Source organism: Coregonus clupeaformis, chromosome 8, assembly GCF_020615455.1.
Source record: "Coregonus clupeaformis isolate EN_2021a chromosome 8, ASM2061545v1, whole genome shotgun sequence".
Classification (NCBI taxonomy): Eukaryota; Metazoa; Chordata; class Actinopteri; order Salmoniformes; family Salmonidae; genus Coregonus; species Coregonus clupeaformis.
Genome location: NC_059199.1, coordinates 33,651,567 through 33,659,840, shown reverse-complemented (window position 1 = coordinate 33,659,840; position 8,274 = coordinate 33,651,567). Strand labels below are relative to the sequence as shown.

Here is an 8,274-nt window from a genome sequence, read left to right as displayed (position 1 = left end):
GAAGTGTCTGCCCTATATCTGAAATATATACCGTAAGAAAGATCAGGAAACATGTATTTCGTTTTTTTTTTTTTATCGCTTTGGTACTATTTTCACAAGTATGTGGTAAAATTTCACAACTCTTAGTAAAAAACTCAAAACAGATCATCAAAAAGGCATTTTTTTTCTCAACTTTAAGCACATTTTCAATTGACTAAGTACAACACACAAAATCACAGTTACTTTTTCACCAAACCTAATCAGTTTCATCTAGAAATAAAGAAATTGCCTTTCACAATGCAATGCTTACAATACTTTTCATATGATTCTCTTATTTGTTTAAATTTGACCATCACTTAATCCAACTGCGCTTAATGGTTAATCACTTAACCGTTTGGTAAACCTATAGATTTTAAACTAGTTTGTCTACTATATGGATTTTGAGAACTACATAAATAAAATGTATGTTTGTAAAGTATAAACATCTAAATTACATGTATGATACATGATAACCATACATAATGACTACTCGTTATTGCTAATTGATTTCACAGTGGTAACCACAATTGGTCACCATATAAAAAGTGTGTGTGAACACTTGCAATTTCTTTCAACATGAAGCAGGATAGACAGCAAGGGAGAGGAATACATTTTAACAGACAGTCAAGTACATCAAAGACAAGAGCAAGAAGGAATCTTCTGCAGATAGGACACTTAACCTGTTCCATTGTCTGAATGAACTGGGTGACAACTCTCTAGTGGAGGAGATCCAGGATTCCCTGAGATCGGGAACTCTTTCAGACAAAGAGTTGGAGCCACACCAATGCTCAGCCCTAGCCTATGTGCTGCTGATGTCAGAGGAGAGGATGGAGGAGTTTGACCAGAAGAGTTACAATACCTTAGCAGCCGGTCAACAGCGGCTGATACCTGTCCTGAAGAACGTCAGGAGTGCCAGGCGAGTACTGTTGCACGTGATGAAGACATGGTATTGCCTTGATCATGCTTCAACCATTCAAATTCATAGTTATTAATGTACTCTTTTCACCCATATGTTTAGTCTGGACAAATGTAATCTTAAATGAGGAGTGCTGTGATACTCTGGCCTCAGCTCTCCAGTCACCCGGCTCAGACCTGCGAGAGCTGGACCTCAGTTACAATGACATGGGAGACCCAGAAGTTCTGTGTATTGATGCTGAACTGATGAGTCCACACTGCAAACTGGAGAAACTGCCGTGAGTAATTCATAATTCAGTCATAAGCATTTACTGTTATTTCCAATGTAACTTACAAAAATAAATGACCAATAGTATTAAACATGCTGCTACTGCCTCTACACTATGGTGGTTTGAAATATTGAATCTATTGCACACTATTCATGGCATCATGATTAACCATGTGGAAGGTGTGATTGCTAGAAAAACCAAACTGTAGAAAATTGACAAGTGCAGTTTTAACATCCTGTAACAAAGTTAATATTGATATACACTGCTCAAAAAAATTAAGGGAACACTAAAATAACACATCCTAGATCTGAATGAATGAAATAATCTTATTAAATACTTTTTTCTTTACATAGTTGAATGTGCTGACAACAAAATCACACAAAAATTATCAATGAAAATCAAATTTATCAACCCATGGAGGTCTGGATTTGGAGTCACCCTCAAAATTAAAGTGGAAAACCACACTACAGGCTGATCCAACTTTGATGTAATGTCCTTAAAACAAGTCAAAATTAGGCTCAGTAGTGTGTGTGGCCTCCACGTGCCTGTATGACCTCCCTACAACGCCTGGGCATGCTCCTGATGAGGTGGCGGATGGTCTCCTGAGGGATCTCCTCCCAGACCTGGACTAAAGCATCCGCCAACTCCTGGACAGTCTGTGGTGCAACGTGGCGTTGGTGGATGGAGCGAGACATGATGTCCCAGATGTGCTCAATTGGATTCAGGTCTGGGGAACGGGCGGGCCAGTCCATAGCATCAATGCCTTCCTCTTGCAGGAACTGCTGACACACTCCAGCCACATGAGGTCTAGCATTGTCTTGCATTAGGAGGAACCCAGGGCCAACCGCACCAGCATATGGTCTCACAAGGGGTCTGAGGATCTCATCTCGGTACCTAATGGTAGTCAGGCTACCTCTGGCGAGCACATGGAAGGCTGTGCGGCCCCCCAAAGAAATGCCACCCCACACCATGACTGACCCACCGCCAAACCGGTCATGCTGGAGGATGTTGCAGGTAGCAGAACGTTCTCCACGGCGTCTCCAGACTCTGTCACGTGCTCAGTGTGAACCTGCTTTCATCTGTGAAGAGCACACGGCGCCAGTGGCGAATTTGCCAATCTTGGTGTTCTCTGGCAAATGCCAAACGTCCTGCACGGTGTTGGGCTGTAAGCACAACCCCCACCTGTGGACGCCGGGCCCTCATACCACCCTCATGGAGTCTGTTTCTGACCATTTGAGCAGACACATGCACATTTGTGGCCTGCTGGAGGTCATTTTGCAGGGCTCTGGCAGTGCTCCTCCTGCTCCTCCTTGCACAAAGGCGGAGGTAGCAGTCCTGCTGCTGGGTTGTTGCCCTACGGCCTCCTCCACGTCTCCTGATGTACTGGCCTGTCTCCTGGTAGCGCCTCCATGCTCTGGACACTACGCTGACAGACACAGCAAACCTTCTTGCCACACCTCGCATTGATGTGCCATCCTGGATGAGCTGCACTACCTGAGCCACTTGTGTGGGTTGTAGACTCCGTCTCATGCTACCACTACCAAAACATCAGCTAGGAAGCATAGGAACTGAGAAGTGGTCTGTGGTCACCACCTGCAAAACCTGTCCTTTATTGGGGGTGTCTTGCTAATTGCCTATAATTTCCACCTGTTGTCTATTCCATTTGCACAACAGCATGTGAAATGTATTGTCAATCAGTGTTGCTTCCTAAGTGGACAGTTTGATTTCACAGAAGTGTGATTGACTTGGAGTTACATTGTGTTGTTTAAGTGTTCCCTTTATTTTTTTGAGCAGTATATAAACCTCTTAATTTCTTAAGACTTGCTGGCTGCAAGCTCACAGATAAATCCTTTGAAGTTGTGGCCTTTCCTTTCATGTCTGGGCACTCAAACTTGAGAGAGGTGTATCTGAGCTACAATGATGTGGGAGATTTAGAAATACATCTGATCTGTGATGGACTGATCAGCCCTCACTGCAAACTGCAAACACTAAAGTAAGTGGCGATGTCTGGACCAGATTGACTGAATACAGTTGAAGTTGGAAGTTTACATACACTTGGGTTAGAGTCATTAAAACTCGTTTTTCAACCACTCCACAAATGTCTTGTTAATAAACTATAGTTTTGGCAAGTCGGTTAGGACATCTACTTTGTGCATGACACAAGTAATTTTTCCAACAATTGTTTACAGACAGATTATTTCACTTATAATTCACTGTATTACAATTCCAGTGGGTCAGAAGTTTACATACACTAAGTTGACTGTGCCTTTAAACAGCTTGGACATTTTCAGAAAATGATGTCATGGCTTTAGAAGCTTCTGATAGGCTAATTGACATCATTTGAGTCAATTGGAGGTGTACCTGTGGATGTATTTCAAGGCCTACCTTCAAACTCAGTACCTCTTTGCTTGACATCATGGGAAAATCAAAATAAATCAGCCAAGACCTCAAAAAAAATTGTAGACCTCTACAAGTCTGGTTCATCCTTGGGAGAAATTTCCAAACGCCTGAAGGTACCACGTTCATCTGTACAAACAATAGTACGCAAGTATAAACACCATGGGACCACGCAGCCGTCATACCGCTCAGGAAAGAGACGCGTTCTGTCTCCTAGAGATAAACGTACTTTGGTGGGAAAAGTGCAAAACAATCCCAGAACAACAGCAAAGGACCTTGTGAAGATGCTGGAGGAAACCGGTACAAAAGTATCTATATTCACAGTGAAACGAGTCCTATATCGACATAACCTGAAAGGCCACTCAGCAAGGAAGAAGCCACTGCTCCAAAACCGCCATAAAAAAGCCAGACTACGGTCTGCAACTGCACATGGGGACAAAGATCGTACTTTTTGGAGAAATGTCCTCTGGTCTGATGAAACAAAAATAAAACTGTTTGGCCATAATAACCATCGTTATGTTTGGAGGAAAAAGGGGAATGCTTGCAAGCTGAAGAACACCATCCCAACCGTGAAGCACGGGGTGGCAGCATCATGCTGTGGGGGTGCTTTGCTGCAACAGGGACTGGTGCACTTCACAAAATAGATTTCATCATGAGGAAGGAAAATTATGTGGATATATTGAAGAAACATCTCAAGACATCAGTCAGGAAGTTAAAGCTTGGTGGCAAATAGGGTCTTCCAAATGGACTATGACCCCAAGCATACTTCCAAAGTAGTGCCAAAATGGCTTAAGGACAACAAAGTCAAGGTATTGGAGTGGCCATCACAAAGCCCTGACCTCAATCCTATAGAAAAGTTGTGGGCAGAACTGAAAAAGCCTGTACGAGCAAGGAGGCCTCTAAACCTGACTCAGTTACACCAGCTCTGTCAGGAGGAATGGGCCAAAATTCACCCAACTTATTGTGGGAAGCTTGTGGAAGGCTACCTGACACGTTTGACCCAAGTTAAACAATTTAAAGGCAATGCTACCAAATACTATTTGAGTGTATGTAAACTTCTGACCCACTGGGAATGTGATGAAAGAAATAAAAGCTGAAATAACTCATTCTCTCTACAATTATTCTGACATTTCACATTCTTAAAATAAAGTGGTGATCCTAACTGACCTAAGACAGGGAATTTTTACTAGGATTGAATGTCAGGAATTGTGAAAAACTGAGTTTAAATGTATTTGGCTAAGGTGTATGTAAACTTCCGACTTCAACTGTATGTTCCAGTCATTTTTAGTGGGGAATAAAACATAAAATGAAAAGGTAAATCAAGTTTGGGAATAATTATTGCTTTATTCCTCCCAACAGGCTTGCTGGCTGTAATATATCCAGAGAATCTTGTGACACTCTGGCCTCAGCTCTCCTGTTGGCAGATCCACGCCTAAAAAAGCTGAACCTCAGCTACAATAACTTTGGGAGCTCAGAGGTTAAGAAGTTGTGTGCTGCTGGACAGAGCTGTCCACTTTGGGAACTAGACATACTAGACTTCAGCTTCAATGATTTTGAGGAATCTGGAGTGTGGAGAAGCTGGAGAAACTAGCGTGAGTGGTGTTTGCTTCTTAAAATCATCCTGAAATATTTTCATATTTTGCTACCACATTTCTGACTAGCGGTGAACGGAATGTATTTTGTTTGCCTTGAAACTTAAATAAATGATCCTCAGTATCACTCTTCCTAATAGATTGTCTGGCTGTAATCTGACACATGAATCCATAGAAACTCTGGCCTCAGCTTTCCAGTCACCAAACTCACATCTGATTGAGCTGGTCCTCAGCTACAATAACCTGGGTGACTCTGAGATTCAATTGCTGGGTAATGGCCTGAAGTCCACATTGCAAACTAGGGTTAGTGCGGTTCCAGTGTATTCAATAATTCCAGTAGTAATATTGCCATTTGTGGAGTTTATCAATAGTATGGGTGAACTAGCAGTACTAATACATGTTTTGAATAAATATGTAACACCTCACTAACATTTTGCAAGGGTACTATTATACTAAATAAACTAATTACTACAGATTGGCTGGCTGTTATCTTTCGTATGGATGTTGTGAAACTCTGGCCTCAGCATTCATGTCTCAAAACACATGCCTGAGAGAGCTGGACATCAGCTACAACAACCTTGGGGACTGTGGAGTGAAACTGCTCTGTGCTGGACTGACAAGTCCATTCTGTCATATAGAGATACTGCAGTGAGTATTATTGTGTGTACCGTACAGACAAGGCATAATGTTCAATGAAAGCAACAAATCCATTTAAAAACAATTTTTGTAGTGTCAATTTTATAACAAGTAATTGTTGCCTCAGCTCGCAATGCCTCATTTTATAGCATTGCTGGGCCCATGCAGGTTTGATCAACTTTATTTTCTACCTTGTCTCTTAGTCTGAGGGAGTGTAATATGACGGGTATGTGCTGTTCAGATTTGGCCACAGCTTTGTGTTCATTCAACTCAAAGCTGAAAGAATTGGAACTCAGAGACAACAACCTGCAAAACTCAGGAGTTGCACTTCTCTCTGCTGGGCTGGGAGACATGCATTGTGAAGTACAGAGAATGGGGTAAGAGCAGCTTTGCGGTGTAGCATTTTAGTAATGATAGATACTGATTAAGCAAAATGGCAGGGTGCAACTGTACTGCATTATTAATTTTTTTACCCCCCTTTTTATGATATCCAGTTGGTAGTTAGTCTTGTCCCATCGCTGCAACTCCCTTAATGACTCAGGAGAGGCGAAGGTCGAGAGCAATGCGTCCTCCGAAACACGACCCTGCCAAGCCGCACTGCTTTTTGACACACTGCTCGCTTAACCCGGAAGCCAGCTGCACCAATGTGTCGGAGGAAACACCATACAACTGGCGACCAAAGTCAGCGTGCATGCGCCCGGCCCACCACAAGGAGTCGCTAGAGCACGATGGGACAAGGACATCCCGGCCGGCCAAACCCTCCCCTACCTGGGCCAATTGTGCGGCGCCTCATGGGTCTCCCGGCTGCGACACAGCCTGGGATGGAACCCGGGTCTGTAGTGACGCCTCTTTCTTTTCTTCTTCTCTTCCCCTTGATAGATTTGCTCTGTAAATAAAAAGTTTCGAATGCAAAGTTGCACCCTTTTCTTTTGTTTAATCGGCTTTCTGAGAATCTGAAACGTTCTCTAAAGGGAAATGTTTTTCAAGACCAGATGCTAGGAAGGTGAAGAGTTCTTGATTTTGTCTCTTTGCAGGTTGTCTGGCTGTAGAGTCACAGAGGAAGGCTGTATTTATCTGGCTTCGGCTCTGAGATCCAACCCTTCACACCTGAAAGAGCTGGACCTAAGTTACAATCACCCAGGACACTCAGGAGTGAAGCAGTTCTACTGTACTGGAAGATCCACACAGTATGCTGAAGAAACTCTGGTAAACTCAAAAGAAACAGCAAAATCTAGAATGGAAGAAAATATTTTTACCATCTCAGGGTTTCTGAGCTTCTGTACTAAACTATAGTGACTGCAACGGAATATGCATCTCTAAATCACTGACTGGTCCTTCACTCCACAGAGTGGATCATGGTGGGGAATGCAGGGCTGAGAAAATGTAAGTCTATGTGCTAGATAGGAATTACAATTACAAGTAGTCAATCAAATGCATAGCATTTTACACGTTAACATTAACGTTACAGAGAATTTGTACCCTCTTGTACAAAGTAATTACACTGGTTCAGTTGTGTTCCGTTTACCCAAACACAAAGCCTGACACTAGCTATTTTTCTTATTGCCCTCAATCTTGTCTGTAGATGCCGGTCTACTCAGTCTGGACCCAAACACAGCGCACCCACACCTGTCACTCTCAAAGGGGAACCGAGAGGTGACGCGAAACGTAGAGAACCAGCAACCTCTTGATCACCCAGATAGATTTCAGCACTGTCACCAAGTTCTGGGCAAAGAGTATCTGACTTCACGCTGTTACTGGGAAATAGAGTGGCGCAGGACGAATGTTGACATTGGAGCCACATATAAAAGAATCAACAGGAAAGGCGAGGGCTCGGAAAGTATGATCGGGATGAATAACAAGTCCTTTAGCTTGGTCTGTCATCGTGAAGGATATCATTTCTGTCACAATGGGAGGATCACTAAAATAGCCACTCCACTTCCTCCCTCAAAAAGAATAGGGGTGTGTCTGGACTGGCACTCTAGCCTTCTACAGTGTCGCCAGTGACACAGTGACCCACCTACATACATTCCACACCACGTTTACCGAGCCCCTCCATCCCGCGTTTGGAGTTTACATGGGCTCAACGCTGACACTTTGCCAGTTAGACTGGAGTCAATCAGCATATATTCAGTGCATACAGAGTAGTATATTACATATGAGATGTGATAGTTTAACTTTTATCTACTGTAGTCCATCTACTGCATTTGCATTGTACTAATTGTGTATATAGTAGTTTAAGTTACTGCTGACCTCACAAAATCTATTGGAAGTGGATAAAAGTACTGTATTGTATATGAATGTTGTAAATGATGCATTTTTCAGTCCGTTCTGGAAACGACAACTTTTAACTCATTGTATAAAATAGTCTAACACTGTTCTTGAACCATTCATAATAAGGCCTACTTAATGGTTGGCGTCACAGTCATAATAAAGTCATAGTATTGCAA

The 8,274-nt window shown here is 42.7% G+C and overlaps 2 long non-coding RNA genes across 2 annotated transcripts; both read left to right on the top strand.

The window, feature by feature from the left end:
* Positions 1-2,980: 2,980 nt before the first annotated feature.
* Positions 2,981-5,475, top strand: LOC123491516. Its single transcript, XR_006661358.1, has 3 exons — positions 2,981-3,195; positions 4,959-5,191; positions 5,332-5,475. It is a non-coding gene; the product is annotated as an uncharacterized LOC123491516 (long non-coding RNA).
* A 199-nt stretch (positions 5,476-5,674) lies between these two features.
* Positions 5,675-8,181, top strand: LOC121572856. The gene is made up of 5 exons (XR_006001926.2): positions 5,675-5,839; positions 6,031-6,204; positions 6,862-7,033; positions 7,175-7,210; positions 7,410-8,181. It is a non-coding gene; the product is annotated as an uncharacterized LOC121572856 (long non-coding RNA).
* The last annotated feature ends 93 nt before the right edge of the window (positions 8,182-8,274 follow it).